The sequence below is a fragment of the Poecilia reticulata genome, chromosome 10, assembly GCF_904066995.2.
Source record: "Poecilia reticulata chromosome 10, P_reticulata-male-v2, whole genome shotgun sequence".
Taxonomy (NCBI): domain Eukaryota; kingdom Metazoa; phylum Chordata; class Actinopteri; order Cyprinodontiformes; family Poeciliidae; genus Poecilia; species Poecilia reticulata.
This window is the reverse complement of record NC_088839.1, coordinates 1,787,640-1,807,658: the sequence shown is the minus strand read 5'-3', so window position 1 is coordinate 1,807,658 and position 20,019 is coordinate 1,787,640. Positions and strand designations below refer to the sequence as shown.

Sequence of the window (20,019 nt, the reverse complement as noted above, 5' to 3'; positions counted from 1 at the left end):
TTCTCCTGAGCTCCACCTTTTAAGCCCTCTCAACGTAGGGCAGTCTTCGGGGCAGGGCTGCATCACTTTAGAACCTCCCCACCACTTCTCACTGTCTGTGGAAAGTCCCAACCTTCCCCAACTCCCTCGTGACACATTCCTTCCTCATTACCCCATCGTCTGTACTTCCCTTGTTTACCGTTGACCATCTGTTTCTGATTCTGCCGCACCCATCGCCCCCGCTCAGGAATGTTTTACTTTGTCGACATTTTACTTCAGTATGTTTCTTCCTCACTCATTATCCTTAATCTTTAATAATCAATGATTATTATACAACAATCAAGTTGTTCAAACCTCAATTTCGATAATGTAATAAAATCAACTGATTAAGAGTACAGAACATATATTATTATAACATTCAACTGATTAAAAATACAGATCATACATTACAGACATTTCTTCATTGGCATGTGTATTATTACATTAAACCTGTTACAAACCATAATCATCATTAAATCATCATACAAGGTTTACTGTTATTTCCCAGGCCTTTATCCCGTTTTCTGCGTGTACCTGGACAGATCTCACATGCTTATTCCAGATTTCATGACAGCTGTGTAGTCTGGGAATATGAAAACTTTCTGGCCTTGGTACATCAGCGGGGCTTGCTGCCGACTCAACCGCAGAATATTCATCACGTCGTGGTCATTGTGCACTCTGGCGAGGACGTTCATTGGGAAGAGGCTTCGGTCTCAGGGCACGATGCACCCTATCAATTTTTATGGGCTTGGGAAAGTTGTCCTGTCCCAGCAACTCCGAGATAAATTTTGAGACAAATTCTGCAGGGCGGCCACCCTCTACTCCTTCAGGGCGGCCACCCTCTACTCCTTCAGGGCGGCCACCCTCTACTCCTTCAGGGCGACCACCCTCTACTCCTTCAGCGCGACCACCCTCTACTCCTTCAGCGCGACCACCCTCTACTCCTTCCTTGACACCAACAATCCGGATGTTTTGTCTGCGCGAGCGCCCCTCCAAATCATCCACCTTTTTTTAAGTAGCCCGTTAGCCGCTGCTAGCTCACTGAAGGATGACTCCAGGGCCGAAACACGGGCATCGGTAGAGGTCAGAGCCGCATCCATGTCATCCAAACGGTGCCGGACCTCACTGTGCTCTGTCTGTAGGGTTGTTAACCGAGCTTCAATGGAGTCCAGACGTCCTTCCAATGATTTTTTGAGAGTATCCATGAGTGTGTAGACTTTAGAAAGATCGTCTTTGTGGCTATTAACGGCGGCTAAGATAGCCTTGTTGCTAACAGTGGAACCCGCCTGAGCAGACGACTTCTGGTCTTCGTCCTTCCTCGGCATAATGTAAAATGCCAAAAAAAACAGATGCCAACTAGTCCTTCAGTGAAAAAAATGTAGAGCTTTGGTGCAGAAATTAAATGTTAAATGAAGGCAGTGACACGGAGCTCTACAAAACACGTCTACTCCATTACTGCACACTAGCGCCTAACCTTTCCCTCTTTGCTGATAGTTTATTCCACATCTCTCCGATCTGAATTCCTTTCTGACTTCTAGGTTAGATTGACCCAGTACATTTCTTTTCAGTCAAAGCATATCTTAATGTGAATCAACCAGCAACATGACTTTTAACAATTAATATAATTATATTCCTCTACAGCAGTGGTTCTTAACCTGGGTTCAATCGAACCCCAGGGGTTCGATGAGTCGGTCTCAGGGGTTCGTTGGAGCCTCTGCTGCGGAGGTAAAGACACACTTGTGTAAAGTCGTGATGACGCCCCGCTTTGCCATCACTTGCTGCAGAGGATCACGTTACATTGCTTAGCCAATCAGAGGATCACGTTACATTGCTTAGCCAATCAGAGGATCACGTTACATTGCTTAGCCAATCAGAGGATCACGTTACATTGCTTAGCCAATCAGAGGATCACGTTACATTGCTTAGCCAATCAGAGGATCACGTTACATTGCTTAGCCAATCAGAGGATCACGTTACATTGCTTAGCCAATCAGAGGATCACGTTACATTGCTTAGCCAATCAGAGGATCACGTTACATTGCTTAGCCAATCAGAGCTGCGGAGGAGCCCTGATTGAAGGAGCTCCACTCTCAGCATGGATTTGAACTTGTGTCTTTAATTACTTCAGCAAAGCTCACAGTTTTTACCAAATTCTATAGTCTAAATCTGCTCCTTAGTCGCATCTTTTCGGGGTTGGTACTGCCTCTAGTGGTGTGGGGGTGGCAACACGGCTAATATAATTACATTACTAAATCAGAATACCGCAAAGTATTTTGTGTGTCGGGGGTGGGGGAGTTGGAATAAGAAGGGTTCGGTGAATGCGCATATGCAACTGGGGGGTTCGGTACCTCAAAAAAGGTTAAGAACCACTGCTCTATATTCTCAGTAAAGTATTATCTTGTTTCAAGAGTCCCTGCAAGATTTACATCTGGCTCCGACATCTCTGAGTCAGACACTACAGTCTGAGAATGGAAAACAGGCTCTGAGGGAGTGCCAGCAGTTACAAGCATCAGGTGTGATGACGATCAGGTCTAGGTAACCCCAACCCAAGGGATGAAGGACTCCCAGGGCCATGCGGCGTGTTTGTGACAAGCAGCAATGCCCAACTTTTCTCTCTGCCTGCTTTGGTGTGTGTTAAAGTGCACTGATGCAACATGCTGCAAAAGATGATGCACACTTGTGTTCTGATGCCAGATAGGATCAACACAGATTTCAAACAACTATTTATGAATCTTTGAAAAGCTATTTCTTTTGAATGAAGATAGGCTATTGGTGTGTTTAATACAGTGATATAAAATTCTGCAAGTGAGAGAAAGGAAAACATCGCTCAGGTATTAGAAGTGATTACTTTTAGTGAGCCCCCACCCGCAGTTTATGACACAGTTTTCATGGCAGCGAGGTCATGTGTGTGTACTAAACAACATTGTAGGATTGCAAAGTGAGGGTTGGAAGTTGAAACATGTAGGTAGTCTGAAAGAGAGTTTTTTTAACCATCTATGTGATGCTTGATCACAGGAAGGATGGTGCCTATTTCCAGAGGTCCAAGGGGAACATCCTGGCCAGGTCACTAATCAATCACAAGGTCAGGTAGAACATGCATGTGGAAACATGCAAACTCAATGCAGAAAGACCATGTGCTGAAATCATAACCCTGAACTTCTTTTCTTTCATGGCAACAACAACCAGTGCCAGCCTTTTTTTCACCTTCTGAGCCAACGCTTTTATGTTTTTATCATTTGGTTAATGTTTGTGAGTCTGGTGGACCAGCAAGGTTTGTGGGATTTTAATGCAATCAAACAATTTTACGCAAAATTTTTAGGTTAATTCAAACTACAAGCAATGCATACATAGTTAATATTTGTTCCTTAGGCTTCTTTGATTACATTTTTGAAAACTGTCCAACATGTCTTGAAGATATAATTTCATGCATTAACAAATTCAGTAATAAACATATGACTGAAGGTTTTATGTTTCATGCCATATGTACTTTACTCCTTGCACTTTTAACATGAAGACTCAAGAAGGAACAAGAACCTCCAAGGAGAAATATGAGATTTGGTTTATCCTTCATGCTTCATTGTTTGATGCAAACAATCGATGGAAAGAGAGAATTTGGCAGCTTCATGTTTTCTCAAAATTCGATTTATAAAGTGGAATGGTTTGGATTAACACTTCTTCATGTACTAACTGCTATTGGGATTAGTTTGATTAATAATATTTTTACTAATAATAATATAATTACTTAATATTTTGTTGCACAACCTTTTGAGGCAATCACTGCAATCAAACGATTCCTATAACTGTCCATGAGACTTCAGCACCTCTCTGCAGGTATTTGGCCCACTCTTCATGAGCAAACTGCTTCAGTTGTCTCAGGTTTGAAGCCTTTTCCAGACGGCATGTTTCAGCTCCTTCCAAAGATGCTGAATAGGATTCAGGTCAGGGCTCATAAAAGGCCACTTCAGAATAGTCCAATGTTTTCCTCTTATTGCTTTTAGCTGTGTGTTTTAGGTTACCATCCTGTTGCAAGGACCCATGACCTTATCTGTCTTTGTTTGGTCATCAATTTTCCTCCTGCAGCCATGTCCAGGGAGGTCGGCTACAGTCCCATGGATCTTACATTTCTGAATAAAATGTGCAAATGTAGTCAGAGGAACATCAAGCTGCTTGGAGATGGACTTATAACCTTTACCTTTAACATGCTTGTCTATAGTTGTCTTTCTACTCTCAACTCTTTCTTTGCTTCCTCTGGTCCATGTTGAGTGTGGCACACATCATGTCAACAAACAGCACAGAAACTACCTGTAGGCCCATCTGTAGGTCCACTGACTGATTACAAGATTGTAGACACACCTGTGATGCTAATTAGTGGTCACACCTTGATTTAACAGCTGCATTTTGCAGAGAGGAGCTGAGTTTTAATAGCTGTCCATCAGCCACCATTTATTTTCATGAATGTGTTTGTGAGGAAAAAATGGAAAAGCTCTCTCACTCTCACGCAAAGTGTTTTGTATTCTTTTTCGTTCTACAATGTACAAGTAATGAGCAGCTGGGCAAGCTGTTGATTAAATGTTTCCATCAGTTTGCACAATTATTGGAGATGTTGTGAAAGATGTTCTTATCAGTTATGTTTCTGTTTGCATCAATTTATGTGGATTCACTGTGTTTATCTTGTGCATAAATGAGAGAAATGAATAAAGAGTGCATTGATAGGAATTTCCATAAAAGAGAGGTGTTAGCAGCAGCTTAATAACCTCAGAGGTGAATTAGGAATTCCTTTGTAGTGAAGAACTAATAAGGCCGTTGGACAGTGATGGATGAAGCGCTCCTCAGAAACTGACATGTCAATTGTTCTTTCCATAATAGTCTCCTCTGAAGCAAATCAATCTAAGCTTTGTGAGGGGCCTTGTGGTTAGTAGTTTGCACTCATAAAATTTACATATGCAAAAGTAGTTGATAATAAGAATCTGATGGGATTTGGCTGACACTGGTATTACTGAACAATCAAAAGGGTTTTTAGTGGAGTGGCTAACATTGAATAATAATAGCTTTGAAAGAATAAAGTTTGTGTACAATGATGTGAAAATATGACGACACTACATAAGTGTTTCATTTATTATTAAAAACGGCCATGTAATTTCTAGTCTTATGTGTACATATCCCCGGAAAAGGAAGTGGTTTAATTGAACACAAACAGTCAACGTTGTTGTGTTCATTCCAAAGATAAAAAGTCACTTTCTAGCAGAGGAAAAACTGTTGAACACCCCAGTTTCCAAAATGAAGAGTTACACCTTTACTTCTTGATTTTTTGAATTCTTCAGAAAGAAACTGATTGGTGAAAGATCTCACCCTGGTGGTGGAAGCAGAACCTAAATCCAGAACCTTAGTCCACTCACCCACACTACCAAAGACAACAAAAGAAGCTGCTTGCTGATTTTGTCAGACTTTTAAAGGAGAAAGAACAATAGTGCTGGTCTACACTTTCTGCACAAAATAGATAGTAAAACATGATACACCTCATGACTTTACAGTGCATCAAAAAATGATTGACACGAGCCGCTACACAAACGCTGGCATTTTGGGTTCTCTCTGGGCTCGATCTCTCTGGGCTCGATCTCTCTGGGCTCGATCGGGGCTCCCTCTGGTTCAGGGTGTAGGACATTTTATCAAACACATCTTGTTAGGGCTGCGACAGTTTAAAGACACATTCTGATGTTGAGCTTTTTAATAAAACAATGTAAAAAAAACATTTCCACATTTTTATACTCCTCATTCTTTTGGCTTGTTAAAATGATCATGTGGAAGTATGCCATACAAACTCTTTGGCTCTCAAGTAATGATCAAAGCTAAGTTATTTGGATCCTGTTATCAATCCTGCTAACTCTCACTTTTGCTTGAAGCTTACTAATCTTAGACTAAAGTAAATCCTTTACTGTAAAACAAAGTAAATCTTAGACTAAGGGGTGACTGTGACTCTGTGGATAAAGTAGTTGTCTTGTGATTGGAAGATTGTAGGTTCGATTCCACCCAAGTAAAAAAAAAAGTATACTTTATTATACTAAATTTTAACATGCTTTAGCATACTTTGATCAATGTACTTAAACTGGAACAACTTTTTTGTGCTTAGTATACTTTAGTAGTATTTAAATAGTATTAAATTACAACTTTTAGTATACTTAAACATACGTTTTTGGAACAACTTCAAGTAGTACTTAGTATACTTTTTAAATGTAGTATTCAAGAGAAATATTCCAAAATATTCCATATTTTGAGTGTACTAATTCTGTCATAGAATTATATTAAAAATATACTTTTAATATACTTTACATATATTTTAAATATACTACTAATATATTAGTAATGTATTTAAATTACACTTTATTAAATTACACTTTAGTTTTGATTTACTGCTATTGCTAATAAAGTAAAATTTTAATTACTCATAAAAGTCTTTATTCCTACTTTCCTATTTTGTACATTACATGCATAACTACACTACAGTACACAGCAAAAAGCCCAGTGTTGATTTAACTCCCACAGAGTTGATATTAACACTTTTCAGTGTTTATATAGTCCACACTCTTCAGAGTTAAATTAACACTTTCAAAATAGTTACATTTTTAACACTGGATCAGAGTTAATTTTTAACTCACAAAACAGAGTAAAATTAACTCTGTTTGGGATGCAATGGTTAACACTGATATAACAAAAATGAACTATTTTTTGTGTTAATTTAACACTTTCAAGTGTTAGTAATTTACTCCAAAATGTGTTACTTTATGATTCTGGTCAAAATTAATTATAATAAAGTAAAACTAAAACAAATAAATCAATTTTAAACAATTGTTTTATTTATGCAGCTGTGTTTCCAACATTTTAAACTGTTGTACAGTGAACAACATTCATTAGCATTCCATACGAGTTTTGAATATCAAAAGGCTTATAAAAGTTTAGATCTGGGATTTTCAGACGATATCTTTCACTATAAAAAAAACCCTGAAAGCATGAAAATGAACAAAAGTCTCTGTAAATAGCTGTTTAGGTAACAGGAAAAAGTGATTGTCAACTAAAAATATATCGCTCATCTTGCTCTCAAGTCCCCCACTCCAGGTGATTCCTTCATTTTGCCAACATCAATGTTATACAATGCAAAAATGTATACAATTTATTAATGCAGGGTCATAACAGACATAGCACAAAATGTCTTTTGAATAACTCATCAAATGCTGCAAGAAAGCAGTTTGCTTGGCATGGGATGAGTCACTTAAAATCTGGAAAGGTTTTTTGGTGAGGTGCTTGAACTTGTTAACTGCTAAATAGTCAAAGGTTCAGTTATTTTTTTCATTGTTTTTCTTTGTCCAGTTTGGTACTTTTGCTTCTCATCAGAAACCGATCTATAAAAATAGATCGGTGGGATTCACTGTAAATGTATCCTTTGAACTAATCAAAAGCTTGCGGCAATTTCTCTCTTTGAACTTGTATGAGGTAGAAACAAGTTACCAGAGTTAAGAAACAAATTAACTCCTGGTCTTTTTGAATGTATAAAATTGATAGCAGAATGATAATGAACTCCAATTTAACTCAGATTGGTCATTAGATTTTTTAATTATTGATGAAATATATGAGATTGACTTTTAAATTAAATTATGTAGTAGAACAATTTAAATAGCCCTGTTTTACACCACACATCATTTTCCTCTTTATCCCCAATGGGATATCCTCAAGTAGAGCAGAAATCATTTGTTGACTCACTGGATGATTCAAATAGTGGGGACCCAGTAATTTAACCACACATACAGTAGAATTTCTCAAAAGGAAAACACAAATGGTTTTAGTTTCTAACTCTGGTTGATGCTGAGGAAGGAGGTCATCAAACACAGCTCTGAGGGGAGAACCTGGTGATGCACAGATGAAGGAGGGGTTTCACTAACCTGTAGAGCAGTGGACAGGTGGAGCAGAAGAACTGCGGTGACTTCAGAGGGTTTGACGATAGAGAGGTGCAAGTAACCACACTGTCAGAAAAGATAAATAAGTGGACAGAAAAGGTTGTTAATACGCTGAAGGCTTGGAAGAAAACGTTGGATCTCTACTGGTTTGAGGCGATTGATAATCTGGCAAGAAGGCAGAGACTGAGAGGTATTTAAGTAGAGTGAGATCCAGGTGAGACAAGTAAGCAATCAGGCATGACAGGTGAGCTGAATGAATGGCTAAACACAGCATTGTCATGACATAGAACATGAATCATGACTGAATCCCCTCCTTATTGTCTGGCAACAGAAGGACCGCCTGGCTGGTCAGGATTACAGTGATGAAAGTTCCTTAGAAAGGCTGGCACCCAGGAGCACTCCTCTGGCCCGCATCTCTCCCAGTCCACCAGCTAATAGATGACATGACCCCAATATCTGGTTTGAAAGACACGGCTCATAGTATGAGCAAGACACACAGCGACAATTCAGGCAGGAGGAGGGAGTCTGGAGGAGCACGCTGTGATGAGAAGAAAGGTTTGACATGGAACACATGAAAGTTGGGACAGACTCTGATGGTCCTAGGGAGGCAGATATTTAGTGATCAGGAAGAGATCACTAAATATGCAGAGCTAGTTTGTGGTTCTCTGATGGGATGGTTTAGCCTGACTGCAAACTCGGCAAGCTGTGATGAACTCTGTAACATCTTGAAGCATAATTCCCCACCAGAAACAACTTTTGATCATCGATAGGGTCTTAGTGACTCCAGGATGACAAAAAAGTCTAGATTCATGACAAAATGAGAGTTCCTCTGGTATTAGATGATCAGGGACAAATAGTTGATCCTTTGGACAACTTTCTGGGATGGGGTTTTGCTGATAGGCCTTTCTTATTTTCTGCTCCAGCTCAAGCTTGATAACTGCTAGCCGTACTGACCTGGGAAGCACATAGTCCACCTGCCTTGCCTCCTGCACCTACTCAGTAGTTTCGTGAAGCCTGGAAAGTGTGTCAGGCTTTGCATTCTTACTTCCTGGCTTGCCTGGGGTTGAGTCTCTTTGCTGACTTGAGATACTGCAGATTTTTAACCTGATTTTTGGATGAACCAGAGATGAAAGTTTGGAAATTCTAGAAATCTTTATAGTTGCCTATGATCTTGTGGGAGGGGCCAGTTCTTGACAGCATCCGTCTTGCTGAGGTCCACGGAGATCTTGTTAGAGATGATGAAACCCAAGGCTGAAGAAGAATGTTTGTGAAACTCGGACTTCTCTGCAGAAATAAACAAGTTGTTCTGCAGCAAATGGAGAATGACGGAACAAACATGAGCTTGATGGGCTGTGAGATCCTTAGAGAAAATCAAAATGTCATCCAGGTAAACGCAAGCACATCATATAACCATGTCCCAGAGGACGTCATTGATGAGTGCCTGGAACATCGGTCAGGCCAAAAGGCTTTACGAGGTATTCATAATGATCTGTTGGAGTGTTAAAGGCCATCTTCCACTCATCCCCCTCCTTGATACAGACCAGATGGTAGGCACTTCTAAGATCAAGCTTGGTAAAAACTGTGGATCCCTGGATCAGGTCGAAGGCAGTGTTGATTAGGGGAAGTGGGTAACAATTTTTGACTGTGATGCCATTCAGCCCTCAGTAGTTGATACAGGGTCTTAAGGAACCATCTTTTTTGCCCACAAAGAAGACTGCTCCCACTGGAGTGGAAGAATGGTGGATGGTACCTACCTTGAGTGCATCACTTATATAATCCCTCAGGGCCTTGTCCTCTGGGCCAGAGGTTGTGGGCCAGAAAGAGGGAACAGAAAACCCCTGGGAGAACAAGTACCAGGAACCAGATGGACGGCACAATCACAGGGCCAATGAGGTGAAAGTGAAGTGGCTTGATGCTTGTTAGAGACCCCCCTGAGGTTATGGTAAACAGCGGGTACCTTGGATAAGTCAGGGTAGGTCTCCTAATCACTGGTACGGACAGAACAGGGGACCAAAGCTGCTAAGAGGCAAAAGGAATAGCAAGTTGGTGACCATCCCATCACCAAAAATGATTTTATTTTTTATTAATTATATAAGTTGTCAACTGCTCAAAGTCCTAAAACAATTGGAACATATATGTGAGATCAGTGGTCAGGTAAGGTCAAATGAACAGGCCTGTGTTGTCCAGTTGGAAATGTTTAATTGCAAAACCATAGTAATAGAGCATGTTTTCTACAAGAAAATTGATCCCATAAAGCGTGTTTCAGCATGAAACATTTTTTATTGAAGATGCTGGCTGAAACTGCTAAGAATGTCATTATCCACAGTAAAACATATCTTGAATTGACATAGGCTGACAGGCTTCTCAGAAAGGAGGATGCCATTCATGTTTCTGCAAGAAACATGTAAAAGCCAGATTGCTTTTTCAAGATCTTTATTTTGAGGACATGTCCAGTATTTTGATGAAAGTATTGAAACTGTTTGACCATGATCACCATCATTACATCTGTGCAGAATCATGTTGTAGGGCTGTTTTGCTCCAGGAGGAACCAGTACACTTCATTAAATAGATAGCATCATGAAGAAACAACATTTGTGGAAATATTGAAGCAATTAAAGACATCAGCCAGTGAGTAAATACTCAGTTGCAAATGAATCTTCTAAATTGACAATAGCCCTCAAAACACATTCAAAGTTGTTACAAAGTGACTTATGGACAACAAAGTCAATATTTTGTTTGGGTGATGGTGAAGATAGTGGTAGGAGTTTGCATTGCATTCAGTGGACTGCTGGTTCGATCCCCGCTCCACCTGCCTTTGTTGCTGCAACCTTGGACAAGATACTTCACCCACCTTGCCTGCTTGTGGGGGTCAGAGGGACCGGTGCTGCAGGTGTATGACACCCTCACTATTGTCAAACCACCCCAGGGCAGCTGTGGCTACTGTGGCTAACATGCCACCATCAGCATGTGAATGAGTGTCGTGTAAAGTGCCTTGTGGTCCTCTGGACTTTGTTCAGATGCTATGCAAGTACAAAGTCATTTACCATTTGTTGTGGCCATCACAAAGTCCTGATTTCAATCCTATAGAGAATTTGGGGGCAGATAAGAGGAATGGACCAGAAATCTAGCAAACTCTTGTGAGAAGCTTCTGGAAGAAAACCCAAAATATTGAGTCAAGTCAAATATTTCAAAGACAATTCAACCAAATATTGAGAAAATGTACGTGAACTTCTGATTTTCAAGACATTAATAAATACATTTAGTATAGAATAGAATATACTTTATTGATCCCCAAGGGAAATTGCTTATTTGTTGAAAACTACTCCATCTCCGGTAATAAATACAAAGTTTGTAATATATCCATCCATCTATTTTCTTCCGCTTATCCAGGGTCGGGTCGCGGAGGCAGCAGCTTCAGAAGGGAGGCCCAGACTTCCCTCTCCCCAGCCTTCAGAATGACTAGATATAAACAAATAAGTAAATAAGTAACAAGCAATCACATGCAGTATATTAATCAATAAATAACCTATAAATGAGCACAGGAAAAAAATGGACTCAATTAGCACAGACTTGGGCAACAGGCAAAAATGACTTTCTGACCTTCTCTCCCTCACTATTATGATAAATAGAAATATTCTTGTTATTCTAATTCACCTAACACAAAAGATCAAGTTACATGTAAATGATATGTGATTTAATTACAGACAGTGATAAAATAGTTGTATTTGTCTTTTTAGTCGATATATGTAAACTTCTGGTTTCAACTGTAGTTTTGTCTCTGATTTTACAAAGATAGTTTGTGAATTTAATGTTTTTGGAGGCACCATAACTACACTGTATGCCAAATGGCATCTGACGTGACTTTAGAATGTAGGCTGCTTCATTAACTTTTAATAAGAAAACTAAATAAGGGACAGCCACAAAGATGAACTATTTTATTCAAACCATCTGCTCCGTTGAATCTCTAGTGAAATGCTACTGGCAGAGTAGTTAACAACTGGTTTCATATTTCTGTTCAACCTGACAGAAAACTTGCCAGACACATAGGGACACACATCCATAGTTTCAGAGACAGTGGCAAGCAGAGATTAAGCAATCAATACCAACAAATTTATATGCATTGATTATGGCAGTCTTTCTTAAACTGTGGTCAGCGGGCGTCCCCTAATGGTCCATATAAGCATGTAAGCGACTGTTTTTTTTGGACAGTTAGTTTACCAAAGGATTGTGGTTAAAGGTAATAATGGATAAGTGGCTTAAAACCAGGTCGCTCACAAGAAAACAAGAAAACAACATCAGGATTACTTATATGATAGGAGGAAGCCAAGTTATACCTGTCCAAGTTCATCGGCTCTATGCTTTGAACAAGTCTCTGTTTGTGAAAAATGTTTGTTTTATTATATAATGCTCTGCTCACACGTCAACAGATCTTATTTTTATTGAGTTAAAAATTATTTGTTTTTGGATGGATTAAATTTGAAGATCTGGTGGAATTTAAAATTGCTCAAATTATGTTAAAGGCATCAAATAAGCTGCTACCTGAAAAATATAGGTCAGAGTTAGCACTAATGTGTACATGTAAAATTAGGCTAATGCATTTGAGTGTGTGTGGGTATGGATGTACGGATGTGTATATTTAGACATATGCAGGGCTGAAAGTAGTTTTAAATTGGGGTACTATGACAAAAAGGTTTCTGTGCTGATTAATTTTTTTGCGAAGCGCTAAAAGCTGGATAGCTCTTGCATTGTTACAGAATGAAGCTGTATTTCCTACTTCAGCCCACTGGCTGCAATGTTGACACCTTGAGATGCCATGAGACCTAAATCCTGAACATCATGTATGGAGTGCATCCCAGTTTTCCATGTCTGGCATATAACCATTCATTTTAGCTTTTAAGCTGGTTCTCAGGCGCGGAACCATGGGGGGAGCTGGGGGAAGCCCGGCCCGGGCCCAGATGGGTGCCCATGGGGGCCAGGGAGGTGCCAGGGAGGGAGGAATGGTTTTAAGTCGCTTTAATGTCTAATTATAAACGGAGAAAGTGCGCCCTTGCCTGTTCAGAGAGGTGTATGTAATGTTCAGTGGTGGAGAAAGTACTCAAAAAATGTACTTAAGTAAAAGTCAAAGTACCACATTAACATTTTACTTAAGTTAAAGTAAAAAAGTACTGGCTTTTAAAAATACTTAAGTATTAAAAGTAAAAGTACTTGCTGAATGGATTACCTAATCACTAATATCATTAAGTGTACCGATCATATGATCATATGTCACAGATAAAACATGTTTTTATTGCGTTTATTCTGTAACATAGTTTAGGCTTAGATATGTGATTCTATGCATCATAATTTCAGGGATGGAAACATCTCGTCTCCTGTCCTAACATAACATGAACTTCACTTTTTTTCCACACATTTATTTTGAAAGAAATCCAACTGGCAGAGTAGGACATGGAACCAAGGAGCCTCGTAGCAGAGTTTTAGTCTGGACCACTGAAACCAAGACCAAATCAAAACCAGCACCCCGTGCTACATGACAATAAAATTTAGTGCACCTATCAAAACTGCTTCTCAAATTGATCTGAAAGATCCACTTTCCCATAAAAACACCTAGATATTAAATACTTAGAGCTGAAATAAATTTAACCAGTATCAATTCAAACTCTTCTTCATTCTGTTTTGCTTTCATCTCTGTGCCACAATACACAGAGGTCTCCTGCCATCCCTAAAGAAATAACGCCCTGTGCGGTTGCCCATATTGCCAATGTCAGAAATAATAATTGTCTGCACCATTAAACATAGCAATTAACAACGCTCAACTATGAACACTGTCCAAGGCCCAATAAGCAACAAGTAACCAAGCAGGAGGAGCACCGTGACTGTTCTCATCCTCCCTCCTGCTGCAACGTCTGCCACCATGACAGGAGATGAAAACAAAGAGCAATGATCATGCTCTGCGTTCTTATGTTCTTGTTTTATTTATTCACCAATTAAATATAAAGATATTTTAATGAAATAGCTACTGCAGTGTATGCAGAGCATTACAAGAACAAAGAACGGCTCTCAGTGAGGCTTCAGCACTATAGGACTTAGTCAAGATCCGTCCAGAAGAATCGGATTGTTGAATGTCATATTATTATATTGCACTTTGGTCACAGCGTTGTCCCATATACGCAACACCTCAGTCAAAACCTCCACACAATAATTCAGCGCATGAGTGACAACTGTTTTTCATCTTAGATGCAACATGTGTCTCTGTACAGCTAGCTTAGCTAGCATCACGTCCACAGATCTTACCTTTCTTTAAGCTTTCCTTCAAGGTGACGCTAAAAGTTGGACGAAGTTCCACCGTCTGTGAAAGCGAAGTGCTGCTGATTTTACATGTCGCCATATCTATGATTTATGCAGCTATTATATTACTGACATTAGACAGACATCTTCTCCTGCTCAGAGGAAACCACTGCGCATGTCTGGAGCTCCGCGTGCGAGTAAAGGTGGAGCCGATGGGTGACAACAGACACTACGTCACGTTATTGCTGGGATTTTACGGCTCCACCTTAAATCCCTGAACTTCACATTTTAATGGACAAAAAGCGCAACGAGACTTGGATGTAACGAGTAACGCAACACTTTTGTAGAAATGTAGTGAAGTAGAAAGTACATATACTTACTGTAAAATGTAGTGGAGTAAAAGTAGAAAGTAGCCATTATTAAATCTACTTAAGTAAAGTACAGATACACGGAAACTGTACTTAAGTACAGTAACGACGTACTTGTACTTCATTACTTCCCACCACTGGTAATGTTAAAGTTACTGTCCCTCAATGGAATATATAGTAGTCAATCCCAGTGGTGTTTGACTCACGGTTTAGCCAATGTGCTTCCGGGGTAAAAATCCAACGAGACACATGGCCCACACCGCACCTCACCACAATCCCAGAGGAAAAAGGTTCCAGAGGAATCAACTCAAACCAGATGTTGGACTGGATTTTATTTCTATGTCATTTTGTTGGAGCCTCATTTTCAACAGTGGAGCTATAAAGGTTGAAAAAAGTTATCATTTTGGAGAAAGTCTCATCAACATCAATATTTCCACTAAAGATGCAAAAATATAGTTTGATAGATGAAAAGCCTCTCGGACTCTGAGCTCAAAGCGAGATGCCAGAGAGCAATAAAACTTCTTTTAATTAGACAATTTAATTTCACATAATTATTAGAGCTGTATAAATAAATCGATTCAGCAATATATATCGATATTTTCCGCCCTTGGAAAGTATCGATTTTTAATCCCCGAGTATCGATCCGTTAAACCATAGGGGTCCATAGCTTATAGCTCTTTTTAACGTCTAGTTTGTTACGGAGTAGCAGCAAGGCTCCGCCTCCTTCAGTCTCACTTTCAACTTGAGCTTAAAGTGCACATTATAAACTACACACCAGTTTTTAAATTGTGTTAATAGGCCAAGTATAACCGGAGTTATGCTAAAATTAGTAAACCATATTTTTCCGAATGTCAGAGAAATGTCAAAAGCGCCGCCATTCCCGGCTTTTCCGATTATGTGAGAGGGAATGAGCTTCCAAACGTACAAAACGAAACGAAACATTAGATTCCTGTGTTTTTGATAATGTAAAATCTTGAATAAATAACGATGGGCTGTATTTTGTTGCTAACGAACGAAGTAAAGTTGCGCAAGTATCGAATTGTATCGCTAAACAAATATTGTATTGTGACCAGAATATCGCATATCGTATCGTAAAAACTATTGTATCGCTACACCCCAAATAATTATCGCGGTAGAAGCCATTTGTTAAATACTTAATGAAACATATTTAACGTGTTTGATGTTTGTTGTAAATGACTTGTTCTCACACAGATCGACGTAATTAGTCCAAGTTTGTCGTTTATTGAACGTTCAGAAACTACAGCGGCTGTAAAGAGCCAAGACAAAGGTAAAGAAAGGTAAAACAACCTGAACAGGCGATTAACTCTAAACCACTCGCACATTTTTATTCTCCATCTCTCTGTCATTTAAGCACACGTTGCTGCGGCAACCACCCGCACTCTTCAGCCAAGCACAGATTACGTTAAAACATTCAGTCCGTTACGATATTAGGTTTGCAGGCTTGATATTTATTTTGCGATCATTAATAAGCTCCCTGAACACATCGGTGGTTGATGAGTTAATTTTAAACTGCTCTGCTAGTTATTTTGGTTATGGAACCGAAACGCACAGAATTGCGCAACACCTTGTTGAAATAATAAATACTGAGATTATTATTGTTGTTGGATTGTCGTGTTTATTTGTTGTTGTTCTTTAATAAAGTTACTAACGTTTTAAGCCAATCAGAGGAGGTCGTGCTGCTCTCAGCCTCCTGGCTGCGTTCAGTTTGTCACCTGATGCTGAGATCGACTCAAAACCTTCCGAGATCGTCGTGTTGCACCGCTGCTCTAGCAAAGCACGAACAGTTCAGAAACAATATGAAATGGGAAAAAAGTTATTTATTAACTGATTAAGTCGTGTTTTATATCGTTCTTGAAAAACTAATCAGTCACAGCTGATCAGTGAACCCGTTGATTTTTTACAGCAGACAGTCGCTGCTCTCTCTTGCAGGTACTGATACCTCCACTAAATCTTTTAGGGGTACGCAGTGCCCTGCCGTACCCCCTTACTTTCACCCCTGGACATATGTAAACCCATATGAATTAATTAACCTATGTTTATATTTTATTTTTTTATTTGATTTAATGAGGGTCCATCTGAAAGTATTGTATGAGTTTATAAGTTTCTTACCTCTTCCTACTCCTTTTCAAGTAGGTTAAGATTATTGTGGTACAAAATATGTCTTTTGCATTCCTTGTTCATGTGTGTCATTTTATACTGCTATCATGTTTGAAATAAATAAACATAATTTTTAGATTTAATGATGCCAGAAGAGTATTTTTGTTTCTGCCAAAAGCAACTCTTGCCTATTTTTCTTTTATTGTGCTTCTAAATTACAAATAACCCTAAAATGACTACAAGTGTTGTAGTGAAGAACAACTTATTTTTTAATTTCCATGCATTACAATCTACACTTTCACAAATTATAAACTCAAAACGCCTTCGACTTTTTCATGGTTTTGTCGTGGTCACATTTCAGACAGAACCTGCTGATCCATTTAACAGCAGCAGCATTGAGGGTCCTTCAGTGTTTCTTCCCAACTAAAATCCATCCACTGGATGTTCTTCAGTCTGGAAAAAACAGACTGTCATTCAGTTACAGAGAGGAGAGTATTTGGCTCCTTTCTCTAAATTTACCTCTGGCTCTTCAGTCTGGGACGTTGCATCACAGACGGCCTGCAGGGTTGCAGCGCCTGCAGCACAAAGGCTTCATATGCCAGACAGCATTCTCTGCTGCAAAAACGATTAACTTGCAGCTGATAAAAGACTGACTCTATTGAGCCTATGAGCATCACAGCTAAAGTTTTCTGAAGCTAGGTGATTCTTCTTTCCTTCTCAGAGGAAATGTCCCTATATTGAACTGTCGCCAAGGATTTCTGAAGCTGTTTTCATCAAATGGGAAGCAAAAAAATTTGAATTATTCCACAACAAGAAGATGTTTCACTGGCGGCCAAAAGATGGTGTCAAGACGAGGATTGAAACAGGAACAAAGAATCTTTGTGGAAGCAGGAAGAAATCAGGAAGTTGAGATCTGGTTTAGAGGAGAAGAGTTTTCTGACTCTGAGGGCTGGACTCCGTTTTACCCTGATCTACAGGACAAAATGGTAAATGGCCTTTACTTGTACAAGGACATTTATTTTTTTAGGTATTTTTTTAACCTAAAAATACCAAAAAAATGTAGGTAAAAAAAAAACTAAAAATGTAGGTTTTTAGGTTTGTTTTTTTTAGTTTCAGTATACTGATACTGAACCAGCATACTGATAAACAGCAAATTTGTAAGTGTTCCATCAACTCCTACAGAGATAAATTTTACACTTTTAAGGTGTCTATATACGTCCACACTGGATGGTGTAGAAGTTACACTTTTTAAAGTATTTGTGATAGAGTTGAATCAACACTCACAGTAGTTTAAATCTAATACACTTCAGTGTTAATTTATCCAAAAACTAGTGTATATTGTCAAAAGTTAACACTATAAATGTGTTAATCTAACACAGAACAGTGAAAGAATAGAACATAGAAATCTGAGTTTTAAAATAATATTGGTAGGGGGTGCTGTGGTGGCGCAGATGTTAAGCACAACCCACATATGAAGGCTCTAGCGGCTGTCGTGGGTTCACTTCCCCTTCTCTCATTACCCACTTTTCTGTCAATTCACTCCAAAATAAAAGCCACTAGAGCAAATAAAACCTTTGTTTCCCCAGAAACTACTGGCCATCAATAATCTCCAAATTTATTGAAGGAAGACTTCCAGTCTGGAAGGAAAAACAAGAAATATAGCAGAAACATTAGGATAATAAATATTTTAAAAAGTAGAGTGAGCAAAACTAATCAGACTCACCGGTGTGTCACCGTCATAGTCATTCAAATTAATCTGCCCACCTGGTTTACAAGACAAAGCATAAAAAAGTCAGAAATAATTACTAAAGAAATTAGACAGCTTATAGAAAAAAATGTGGACAGCATTAAAAGTCGTACCAACTTGTCTGAAGAAATGTGATGAAGTCTTCATAACAGGCGTCAGTCACCACCATGACACACTGACAAAGAAAAAACATTTTGGCAGTTTTTAGATGTGCCACAGGTACAAAACATCAGAGTCAAATGGCTCAATTGCCTCCTCACTGTGTAGATACGTTCTCCAGAGTCCTGCTAGTCCTGCAGCAGCGGCACATCTAACTGTTGCAGGACAGTGGTCCTCCAGGACTGGAGTTTGACACCTGTGGCTTAGATCAAGCCAACCGTCCAGCACAGCCACGCCCCTGTTTTGCAGTCTACAGCCAAAAACTTAAAGAAAACGACATGCAGCTAAATAATGTTAACTCAAATGGCCTCCAGATTTTCCTGACAGTTTCAATGTTAGGTTAAGATAATAAACAGTCCAAACAAATAAATGTACGTTAAGCGAACTGTGTATATGAATCAATACTCGTGTAAACGGAAAAATAATGCCTCCATAAGAAATAGTCAAAAACATGATCATTTTAACATGGAACTTACCTTGTTACAATAAGCTCCAGACAAGACGCCATACTGCTGCCTCCGCTCCTCAGGCAAACATGTGACGCAGTAGCGGAACAAGACGGCGTGGGCCGGGGGCGGGGCTAATGTCCGGGGGCGGGGCTAATGACCGGGGGGCGGGGCTAATGACCGGGGGGCGGGGCTAATGACCGGGGGGCGGGGCTAATGACCGGGGGGCGGGGCTAATGACCGGGGGGCGGGGCTAATGACCGGGCCCAAATAATAAAGCTCATGATAATTTAACTTTACAACATAGACATGCCCGCAACAGCGGAGCTAACAAGTTTCACCACCACAGAGAGCGACTGTCATTTTGAAATCCATCTGACATGAAGAACAACAAACCAAGAGAACAACAGAAACAAGAGGCTGCTGGTCACTAAGGATGAAACAACACAAATTCAAAACATGTTAACGTTCCGTAGCTCTAGCTAGTTTGCTATTTGTTGCCAAGTGACTGATGATGACGTTTGTGACAAGCTTTACCCAGAATGCACCTGGTGACAATAAGAACGATTAATTTGTAGTTTTGTGTATCATAAAGTCAAATATAAGAGTGAAAATAAAGCCAGTCATGTGGCACAACATTTTATTCAATATTTTACACTCACTATGTCACTAAAATCAGTCAGTCTGGTAAAGTTTTTAGCAACCATGAGTCAACAATGGGGCACCCTACTATATAAGCTATCTAAATCAACACCAGACTGAGTGTTGAGTTAGAAATCAACACTGGACTGGACTAACTCTGTGGAACACCTTAGGGAATCTTAAGGCCCCGTTTACACAGCAACGATTTCGGGGGGGAAACGGAAGAGTTTTGTTGCGTTTGTAGTTTGCATTTACACGAAACCACCGAATGTTTTCTCTGACCACGGCAC

General features: G+C 39.5%; 2 long non-coding RNA genes across 2 annotated transcripts in view; both read right to left on the bottom strand.

Annotated features, from left to right (window-relative positions):
• The window catches only part of LOC145553040 (uncharacterized), a 462,758-nt gene that overhangs the window by 260,983 nt on the left and 181,756 nt on the right, over positions 1–20,019 (bottom strand). The window lies entirely within an intron of this gene.
• On the bottom strand, positions 15,836–18,879 carry LOC145553156 (uncharacterized). The gene is made up of 3 exons (XR_014089403.1): positions 18,596–18,879; positions 18,459–18,499; positions 15,836–18,372 (listed from the first exon to the last, which is right to left on the bottom strand). It is a non-coding gene; the product is annotated as an uncharacterized LOC145553156 (long non-coding RNA).